This window comes from Megalobrama amblycephala, linkage group LG6, assembly GCF_018812025.1.
Source record: "Megalobrama amblycephala isolate DHTTF-2021 linkage group LG6, ASM1881202v1, whole genome shotgun sequence".
NCBI lineage: Eukaryota > Metazoa > Chordata > Actinopteri > Cypriniformes > Xenocyprididae > Megalobrama > Megalobrama amblycephala.
In genome coordinates this window covers 10261128-10272449 of record NC_063049.1, presented here as the reverse complement: position 1 = coordinate 10272449, position 11322 = coordinate 10261128, and the positions used below count along the sequence as shown (strand labels likewise).

Sequence of the window (11322 nt, the reverse complement as noted above, 5' to 3'; positions counted from 1 at the left end):
CTGAAAGCTGAATGATAAAAACATGCCGCACATAAACCCATCCCACCCCCATTCCAAAACCACACAGTAACCATCAAAAACCAAACATCCACTGGTTTACAGCGTGTCATCACTGTAAGGACCTTAGGTCATTTATTAGCTCAATTTAATTGTTACAGGGAATAAGAATTTAATCAACTGTAAATGATTCACTGTAAATGATTCAGAATTAATATTTAACACTTCATCAATTATTCGTCCAGCGAAAACTGAGGTTAAAGTATTTTACCAATTCTGGATAAAATATTATTCTGCAGCCAACAGTAACAATATTTTATTATGATTATTATGATTATAATTATTATATTATTATAAGCAAGAGGTAACTGATCTTTGAGTTTAAGACAGTAATTTGATACACAGCACAAGAAACTCGTATATGTGAAAATCAAAGCAAGCTTTATTGACTACTTCTAATGATTACAGGAAACTAAGGCTAAACACACACACACATTCATACGCACACACACACACATTCACGGAGTTGATATGAGTTATGACGGAAGTCCCAAATACTAACTAAACATCGCAACCTGAGGAAAATCACAAAAGCAGAGCTTTGGCTTGATTCTTTAGGTTTAAAGGAGTTTCACCAGTTTCCAGCAAGAGAGAGAAGTTTGCTTGTACCTGCGTTTGCTCTAACAGCTGAGGTAATCGGGTTGTTCTGCGACTCGCGTGCAGCGGAGCCCTGTTCTGGATTGGCTGTCTTTCAGGTGACGTCTTCTCGGGAAAGCCCTTCGTGGGTTGCGCGGAAGCTTTAAAGCTGTTACCGGCTGGTGAGACGCGCTGTTCTGAGCAGTTTTTCTTTAGGGTGTGCGGCTCGTGGTTGAAGTCGGCGACTGTTAGATGGAAAATCAGCCCTGGTCAATCAGTTCTCAATGACCCATGCGACTTTTCCGCCGTGGTCAAAGTAGCGGTGCTTCGGCTACTGGGCTTCAACGACTGTGCTTCAGTCCGACTTCTGACCGACCTTTTGACCGATTTCTGACCGATTTCTGACTTCCAGCCCTAGCTTTTTTGGACAGCATAGTTTTAAAGGAGCGATCCTCCAATGAGACGTTGCTACGGAGATTAGACACGCCTCGTCTATTGTCTATTGATCACATTGCGTGATATCTGTGGAACATTCTCCTGTTTTATTAACAACTTTATAATGTTTCTTAATATCTTCCTGATACTGAATTTCAATGTTTCATTCACACAGAATTACACAGAATTATAAATTCTGTATTTAGAACTCAAACATGACACACTTCTTACACACATATTACTAGACTGACCTAATTAAAAAAATGATTACAATAATGCATTTGAAGAAAACCCACATATTGAATACATTGAATAGACATGTTAGTAATTACATCATGGCATGTATTATTCTGTATATAGTTTAAAATGATCTCTTAATGATGGTCCATTTGAAATTCAAGATTGAGTCTGTAAGCATAAAGTCATTGAACAGCGACCGGAGTCACAAGTGACCGGGTCAAAATGGATTGCTCCACACAAAGGGGGTATAGATAGGACATATTCGTCTTTAAATCCATTGATGGGTGTTTTCCTGTTCCGTCCGATAATACAAGAGGGTTTTGTGAGAGAGTCAATAGATTTAATGTGATCAGACCCTCGTGATAGGTTCTAATTAGTTTATTGCTGATGAGCTAAGAAGTCCTTTAGACAGAGTCCTTTGTTAAAAGAAGTCGTGTCATCGCTTCTGTTAAGGCTAGGTTTTTCCTGTCAGGAAATGGATCTTTTGGACCAAACGAAGCTTTGTTCAATCATGCCTCTGGCTGATAAAGCCATTTGGTAACGTCTGTCGAACGAGTCCCTACAGAGTCCCCCTTTTGCTTGGCGAGGTTCCTGGTGCGAACGTCGGCAGGCACTGGAAATAGAGGCAGAGAGAGAACAGACAAACACAAGACACAAACAACGCTTCCCTCACTTGACTGAGGCCTGGTGAAGGACTTGGGTATCTTGGACTAAACGGGTTAGGAACACTCCAACATAGGGGCGTACTGTTTAAGATCAGTTGTAATTGGGTAGTTTCGACTAATCTAATTGTCAGTGGTTCGACGAGGAGGTAGAGGCGTGATTTCAATCAGGTTGGTTGAGTTCTCGAGTTCAGGTTCTTGGTCAGTTCTATCACGTCGGAAAATGCGCGGGACGCCCGACGTGCATCTATCAAAAGACTCTTGCACGGCGTTCACTCGCTTGTGCAGGATGAAGGCCAGTGTCAAGGTCACAATATATCCTACAATAGTAGAGATGCAAAGCGCTGTGTCAGCAGCAGACCAAGACCGAAGGAATGGCACACCGGTGGGTGGAAGGCGAGCTATAGCTTCTAAGGCTGCATCAACAGGAGTCAGATCAATAAGTTGCGTTCCTTCCTCCCGGATCCTTTCTTCCAATTCTGGATCGAGGACGAAGGAATGCTGTTTGAAGAATGGTGAGATTTCAAGTTCGGCCTGGTTCTCATCGTCGCCAAGGTGATACAATGCAAGATCGTCGACGTGGAGGATTGAGCCCTTAGGGACACTGATCCAGAGAGTTTGGTTAGGCAGAATGATGCGCGTGGCAGTATCGTGTTGATCATAGGTAAGGGTAGCGGTACGTGTAGGGGGTGTTGACTAACCATTGGTTTCCTATGATTTCAGCCTGCGTTGCCTCAACTTGAGACCGTGGTGTAGCTTCAGCAAGGCAGCTAGTGTCAGGTCTAATTGATTCTAGGCCGCAGATGCCCTCGGTATTATCGCGGATGAATGGTTTACTCGGGCAGAGGTAATGAATGTCTTTAGTGAGCGTACACATTTTTAGGTTTGGGGCAAGGTACAACTGTTCATTGTTATCGTGGTACGTCACGACCTCAGGAATGTGTATTTTGACATAGGTGTTCCCTTGCCAAAATCAAACATTCACAACGTCTTTGAGCCGGTAAATATTATTCGAATCGATAATGGGCAAGCTGAGGAGGAAGACTAATGATAGTGAAAGAGGAAAAAGAAAGCATGAGGAGAGAGAGAAAACAAAACACAAAGAGACACGGGGACACTGAGTTTACAAGAGCAAAGTGAGTGTCACATGTGTGAAGCGACTCCTTTCTACTAGAGGTTGTTCCTAGCAGTGCTGTGGAGGAGCATGTGTTGTGTTAAACAAAACCAGAAAAAAAAAAAACTTTCCCTAGAATGACAAAGTCATTAGTGTGGTGTAGAGTAGGGGATTGTCGGTCTGTGTCAGTGGGTTTGAACCTCCCCCTTTTCCTGTCGGTTGGAACCTTGGTGCCTCTTTATCTGGTTTCGATGGACCCATCGAAGGACAGGCTCATTGCGGCCTTGTCTGATTTTGATTCGGTAGGCAACAGGTGAGAGCTTGTCCACAATCTCATGTGGTCCTGTCCAGTGAGGTAGGAATTTCTTTGACAGGCGATGGGGAGCTTTCTGCCTTGGCTGGGCGAAGCTGTAGTACCACACTTTGTCTCCGACATTGAGTTCTTGGTAAGAGGCCCTTTTGTCGTAGTAGGCTTTACGACCTTCCGCACTTCTTTGGAGGTTGTGTTGTGCGAAGGCGAAAGTCGCTCTCAGGTGCTGATGCAACTCTTCCAGATACTGGTGAGTGGTGTAGGTGGTGACAAGGTTCATGTCACCAGGTTGGTACAGCAGGTGTAGCGGTAGTGTCATTTGTCGCCCTGTCATCATTTCGAATGGGGCTACTCCGGTAGACCGGTGAGGGGTGGCCCTGATGGCCATCAGTACCAGAGGGAGCTTGATATCCCAATCCTTTTGGTTGGCGGACACATACTTCTTCAACATGCTTGCCACTGTCTTGTTGGCCCGTTCGACCTGCCCTGAGGAAATTGGATGATGGCTTATGTGAAGCTTGGCCTGTATGCCCAGGAGTTTCCATACATCCTGCATAACCTCAGCGGTGAAGTGGGTTCCTCGGTCAGAGTTGACTCTTAGAGGCAGTCCAAATCTTGAGAAGATGTGGTTCATTAACAGGCAGGCTGTTGTTTCTGCTGTATCGTTGGGAGCTGGGAGACACTCTCAGCCCACTTTGTGAATTCGCAAACCACGGTGAGGAAGTATTTGTTACCCCGTGTTGACCGTGGCAGGGGTCCTACCCAATCTATTTGGAGGTCTGACCATGGGAAGGTCATTCCTTTCCGTTGTAGTGGTGCTCTGTGGTTTGGGTTTGCCGGTTGGAACTGGCAACACACCAGGCATCCTTTTACGTACTCCGTCACATCTTGCTGCATGCCAGGCCAATATGCTACTTGTTTGAGCGTTTCATAGGTGGCCTTGGCGCCATGGTGTCCAGCGCATGGTGCATCGTGGGCGTGTGTCAGCATCATCCCCCTTTGGCTCTGAGGAACTACAAGCTTTGGCGCAGTTAGGGGCTCAGGGACATATGTGAGAACGCCGTCCTTGAGATGCAGCATGTGCTTGATTGAGTGAAGGTGGCGGAGATCAGAGGACTTGGATAGGTAGGAGGTGGAAATGGGATGAGTTTTTGGGTCGGAAATGTGAGCGGCAATGGTTTGCAGCATGGGATCCGATGCTTGGAGGGTGAGGAGATCATCAGCAGCGAACTGAGGTGAGAGGTCAACATGGGAGGAGGCGGGGGTTTGCGCGCCAATGGTGTGCTGGCGGCGGGTTATGGCTGCAACTGAAGGGTTGGGTGGGAGGGATGGGAATTTCCAAGGCTCTCCATGTGATGCACCTGCTTTGGCAAGGGCATCGGTTTGGTCATTGAGATCTTTGTCTTGCCCTGGTTGGCGTGAATGACCACGGACCTTTTTCCAGTAGATGATCATGTCATGTGTGGTGACAATGGCATCGCATGCTTGGAAAAGTTCCTGATGTTTGACAGGCTTGTTGTTAGCTGTCTTGAATCCGTTCTGTTTCCATCCGGCTAGATGGCATGTGAAACTTAGACGGGCATAGTTCGAGTCAGTACATATCAGGAGTTCTTTGATGTTGTGGGAGGCGGCCAGTTGTAGGGTGATGAGGATGGCTGCTATCTCTGCATATTGAGATGAGTGAGGGCCTAACTTGAACTGTTGTGGTGGGCAAGGGTCATTGTTGAGCCAGACCACGCCTGCTCCCGCTTTCAAGTTGCCTTGTTGATTGTAGGAGCAACCATCGACATATGCTGTGGGCATGCCTTCACACACATTCTCCTCGAAGTACCTATAGTTTGTCAGTTGCGGTGGTGCCGGTTCTTTGGCTTCTGCTGAGGTATTCAGCGTGTCTGTTGAACAGGCTCTGACAGGCTGCTAGCCCGTTTCCCAGTGAGGATTTGTGGTTTTGGGCATATCTTGCCTCGACGTCTCGTCCTTGGAGCGTCATTAACCATGTAGCTATGCGGGCGTTGGTTACCACGCCATCCCTGATTCGTTGGCTGTTGAGGAAGGTCACTGGTTGGTGACACGTTTCAATGATAACCTTCTGAGCTCCGATGTAGTTGGAGAAACGCTGAATGGCCCATACAGTGCAAAGCAAGGCTTTTTCGCAGTCTGAGTATTTGCATTCTGGGGGAAGCAAGGTTTTTGCTGGCATAAGCGACCACCCGTTTGTCTTTGTCGTGGAGCTGGTACAGGACCTGCACTGAGGCAATGATTGGAGAATCCAGCTTCCAGATAGAATTCTTTTCCTGGGTCGGGGTAGGCCAGGCATGGGGCGGAGCACAGGCGTTGTTTGAGCTCGCTCATGGCTGTGTCCTGGGCTTCCGACCAAACAAAGGGTTTGTCCTTCTTCAGGAGGGAAGTCAGTGGTCGTGCGATGTCAGCATAGTTCTCGATGAACTGTCGTGAGTAGTTGCACACTCCCAGAAAGCTTCGTAGCTCAGAGATGTTAGTGGGCGTCTTTATGTTTTGTATTGCTTGTGTACGGCTGGACTGCGGTTCAATGCCGCCTCGTCCGACGAGCAAGCCAACATAATTTACCTTGGTTTTACACCATTGTCCTTTGTGGAGGGCAATTTTCGCTCCTGCTGTTGTCAGCTGGTTCAGGACATGGTCGATTTCTTTGAGGTGGTCTGCCACATTGTTGCTTTTCATAAGGATATCGTCAACATAAATGAGGTTGCCTCTGGCTCTGGCATCGGGGCAAGCTTTGTTTAGAAAGATGTTGAATTCAGCTGGGAGTTGGCATAGCCGAAGGGGCACCTTGTGAAGGTGAATTGTCGATTGCCAAAGGTGAACGCCAACTTGTGTTGGTCATCAGGGTGGACAGGGATTGTCCAAAATCCTGAGGCGACGTCCAGTGTGGATAGGATCGTGGAGCCTTTGATTTTGGGAATCTCTTGGTCCAATTGAGTCATAGGCCATCGCGATAAGGGAACTTGCTGGTTCAATTTGCGATAGTCAATGGTGGGCCGCCATTTGCCGTTTGGCTTTAGGACTGGCCATATCGGGGCGGAGTAGGTGCTGTTGCAGGGTCGGATGACCCCCTTTTGTAGCATGGAGTCAATGATATCTTGCACTGATTCGTATGATGCTATCGGAATCTTGTACTGCCGCACAAATGTCGGTGGCGCATTTGGGTGAGTTGGGATGCGCACCATGTGGATATCAGTCAGGCCACAGTCCAGGGAATCCTTTGCGAAGGAGTCCTTGTATTTGCACAGAACTTCTTTAAGTCCTTGGCGATCCATTTCACTGTGGAGGGCATCCGCCTCGCTCAGGATTTGTTGGACTTGTGCATTGAACCCAGCATAGGGTTCCTCTGAGTCATTTGAGGGACTGTGGGCCTTGACGGTCAGTTCTACAGGTGACTCTGTTGCAGTCTGTGTTGACACAGCGTAGACAGCGAGGTGAGTGTCATCTGTAAGTTCTGATCGGCAGACACTTTCTTTAGGCACCGGCAGAATAGAAGTGATGGCAATGATCTCATGGGGCTTTGTGAAAGTTACGGTGTTGTGGCATTCATCTGACATTAGTTCAACTGGTATGTGGCCGATGACAGGAACTGTCAGTTCAAAGTCATGGAACGCCTGGTTGATGAGCCATCCCAGGTGACTGGCTTTTGGCACATTGATGTCTTTGGCCGTACAGTTGTTGAACAACACATACACAGCACGAGATGACACTTCTATGAGAGGTGTGGCTTCCAAGGTCAGTCCTAGTTTTAGGCAGGTCCTGGAAGGTTGGAAGAAGCCTAGCTTACTGTTAAGGGTCTGGCCAGGTCGCATGTTGAGGCGGACACTGACACTCTTGCTGTAAGCGGGGATTGTGGCTTCTTGCTCGTTGATCATGGCGCATGCATCTGGTATTGTTTGACCAGATCGAAGATTCTTGAGGTTGACTGAAGATGTCAATTGGTGTGACAAGGGAGCCCATATGACGTCATTCACGGTGTCAACGCAGGCGTTGAGACGGACCATGATGTCTGCTCCTATGTAGATGTCATGAGGCAGGTTGGGGACAACCAGGAAGTAGTGACTCAAGAGTCTGTCGTTCCATCGTATGTCTGCAGCACAGACAATCTTGGAGGTAGCCATGGTTGTTGACCATGGATTGAGAGGGAAGCGGCTATGCTTTGAGATGTGTGGTATGCTCTGATTGTCTGCTTCAATGTTCTGAAGAGCTTCAGGCTGATAGCTGAGTTTTCAGCCCACAGGGCTAATGCTGCATCAGGCACTGATGTGTCTTGGACATTTATGGCAGTCATGATTCGGAGGGAACCTGAGTCTGACGCTTGCAGTGAGCAGAGGAATGGGTCTTGGTTCCTGTTGCTTGGAGTGGAACTTGCTCTTGACTTTGAACTTGCATCGTCAGTCAGTGGATGGGGGGCGGTGTCTGTGACTTGACACTGCAATTCGTTGGAGTTTACTGACTGGAGGGGCAGAGGCTCACGGACTTGTGTCCATATCTTCAGGTGTTTGAAGTCTATTAAGGGTTCAAAGCGGTTAAGCAGGTCTTTCCCAATGAGGAGAGGATATGTGTTGAGTGGTGAGACGTATACTGGGTGAACAAGGTTCATTGGTCCCACTGTTAGGTGAATTGGTGCCACATGTTTTAGTTGTAGGCCTGTGTGGGAATATGCTTGGAGGTTTCAGCTCACACCTTTTGAAGTTTAAAGGTTCCGTTAGACCTCTTTGTTCTGTTTTGGACTTCTTCAAGGAGTTCTGTTGACATTAGGGTGATGTCAGCTCCAGTGTCGAGGAGGGCTTCGACCTTGATGTGTTGTTCGATGATAACGGAGAGGTAAAACTTTCTTGCGATACCTTTCTCAATGAGATCACCTAGGAGTTGGGGGACTGGAGTTTGGGATGATAGAGGTAGGATGTCAGCATTTATTTCATTTTCTTCGGAGGAGTGGCAGACGACCAAGACAGCACTTTCAGGAACTGGAGTGGTTTCCACAGCAGGTGTTTGTTGGATGCTGCTGTGATCTGACCCATCAGGTGTTGGATCAGTTTCTGACTGTTTTGCAGGATGTTCAGGTGGGACTTCTTGTCCGTTTGAAGTTATGGTGCTTGTGGTTCTCTGAGAGAGAGATGAGGTGCTGTTCTCTGGGGTATGTTGAGTCAGGTGGTCGCTGCCATCTCGTCCGGCAGCTAGTCAGGATGAATCTGGTTTCGCTTTCTCTTCCCACTTCCGGTCATCCTCCTTTCGTTGGAAGAACTCTTTCATCATCATTTTCATCAGCTCTTGAGAGTCGAAACAAGGTGAAGTCTTTTGTTCTGGTATGGATTCATTTTGAGCTCTGTCAGCTTGGAATCTTTGTGAGTTTTTTCGTCGATTCCTTGGGCTGGTTGCTCCAGGGTGTGTTTGTCGTTTTCCCTTGGATTCCCATGAGCCTTTTCCTCTGGGGTTTCCAAATGAGCTTGGCTGATTCCAGGTTTTCTCCCAATGACTCTCATGAGGTCTTGATTGGTTCCATGAATTTTCCCAGTGACGTCCAGGTGAGCGTTGTCGTCCACGTGGTCCATCCCAGCGGTTGTCTCTCGGTTTAGGTCGAGTTACCAGTGTGGGAGTCCCACTCTCTGTTGGACGAAGATGCATTCCACTCTTTGGGTGTCGGCTTGGCAAGGTCTTGACGCTGGGTGCCCTCTAGGGCCAGCCCTTGACTCTGGGTGTTGAAGTCAAGAACTGTGGTGGTTTTGGTGCCCTTTTCTAAGGCCATCTTCTGTTTACAGTAGGCTTTGTGCGCCAAGTCTCTTAACTGTTGAGCACTCATTGTGCGTGGACAGGCAAGGACGCCAAGATGGTGGCTCACCCCAGGATGGAGGTTTCTCAGGAAGAGAGTTTTGAAGTTCAATTCCTCCTCCATGCTCTGTTCGTTGCGAGACCCGAAGTATGCTAGCCTTAGTCGGCTATAGAAGACTTGAGGAGTTTCGTGACGACCTTGTTTTGTTTCCAGGGCAGCCACTAGTCCTCGTTCTGACTCAGGGTCGGCAAACTCTCTGATGAGAGCTTCTCGGAGCAGGTGGTAATCAGTCTTTGTGTGGGCAGGCTGCCGGTCCAGGAAGCTGCGCACTTCAGAGCTGGATGTGGCTCTGAGCAAATAAAGTCTATCTTTGTCAGTGACATTGGGTCTCATTTCCAGATGGAAGTCAATATCTTGCAGATAACTCTGAACATTTGGACTACCTGGCACATTTGGAGTGAATTTGCCAATGTTTCTAGCAAGCTTGTCAAGGTCTCTGAGGTCCAAGCCATGAGATGATCTGTGGCTGGCTGGAGCACGTTCTTTTAGCTTAGTGGGGAGGTAGGATTCTTCGGAGGGAGCAGGTGACTGTTTTGGCACTGCCCCCTTCTGATCATGTGCCAGTCCAGGAACAGGGGAGCCGGTCCTGCTTGGCAAAGGTGAAGTCGGTGTCCGACGTGTTCTTGACGGCTCACAGCGCAATTCATATGCATGCTTGAGTTCCTCTTTAATACTGTCAGACTCTTCTTTGATGTAGTCAAGCTGTTGTTTTAGGCAGCTGACCTCATTTCTTGACTCATTCAGGTGAGTTTCGAGAGCTTTAATTCGGCTGTTCTTGTCTCTGAAGTCAGCCTTTGCTTTTTCCAGTAGCTGTTCTGCGTACTGTAGCTTGTCGGAGAGGTCAGCGTAGTCTGCTCTGCCTCGTTCCATTTCTTGCGTAGTAGCTGCTAGGGTCTCTTTTAGCCTGTTGATCTCCTCTTTGGCGCCTTGTTCCACTTCATCAGGCCCTTCTCGTCGTTCCTGAGCCTCCAGCTCCAGCTGTTCGGTGCGCCGTTGTGCATGTGTCAGCTCCTGCTGGCGATGGGCGGCTTGCCTGTCGCTCAGTTTGAGGGTGGCGATGAGTGTGTGGCTTAAGGAGCCGGTGATCTTGGCTAGTTCTTTGTGACTGTAGCTCTGGCTTGGGTCCTGTTTCATGAGGCTTGCTATGTTGTCATCCAGCTTGTCCTGTGTCTGATGCTTTAGTGTTTCAGCGGCCTTAGGTAGGAGGCTGTCTGTTACAACACTTAGCCAGGTCTCCAGATCCTTCCAGTGTCCAGCAGGGTCTGTTGTGCGAGACATGTTTGGCACCGCGAGGGAGATCTAAACCCGAAACTGACACAGACCTTGAAGAAAAGAACAAAACAAAACACAACACAACAAAACAAAACAAAGCAGGGCAAATCAAAGGTGTAAGTGTGCAATGTCAACTGTGAGTTAATGGGAATGAGTAATGAGTGTGTAAATGTGCAGGTAAGACTGGTTCTCGACTGTGGTCCTCTCGTGGATGTGCTTCTAACTCGGAGTCTCTGCGAAAATAATCAGTAAGCACACACAGATAGCACAGCTAGAGAACAGCAGAAGAAAAGAAGAGCACGAAACAAACAGGATAGCATTTAGCAAAGAGCAGAATAATAATGGGGTGCTTCCAGTTTCCCTATAAAATGAAGTTTTCGTCTTTAACACTATTTGCAGAATGAGTTTTGTAAAAATTTTATTTTAGAAGGATGGTTCTAGACAGGGGTTTTGAAAAGGATTTCAAAGTACCAGGACTGTGATTGTTATTAAAATTCCCTTTGGGGCGAAAGAAAAACAATAACAATGACAGTATTGGTTTCTCAGCTAGTAGGATTGACAACCATGCACCACTCAAAGCGCTTCTAGACGCATGCTCGGGGTTTATGGACGCCTACCAGTCTCCTTGTCGACCTGCTCGAGCCTAGGCTGGGTAGGATAACAGGATGAGGAGGGAAGGTAAAGTGAGTGTCATACTATTTTAAAAGAAGTGTTCCGTTTCCCAAATATTTGTTAAATATTTCTCAAACACTCTGCTTTTATGACTTTCACAGGTACAAATCCAAAAACCAGCAGCAGTAGT

At 47.6% G+C, this 11322-nt stretch overlaps 1 pseudogene; it reads right to left on the bottom strand.

The window, feature by feature from the left end:
* Nucleotides 1–8272: 8272 nt before the first annotated feature.
* LOC125269866 lies at nt 8273–10987 on the bottom strand (annotated as a pseudogene).
* Nucleotides 10988–11322: the final 335 nt, after the last annotated feature.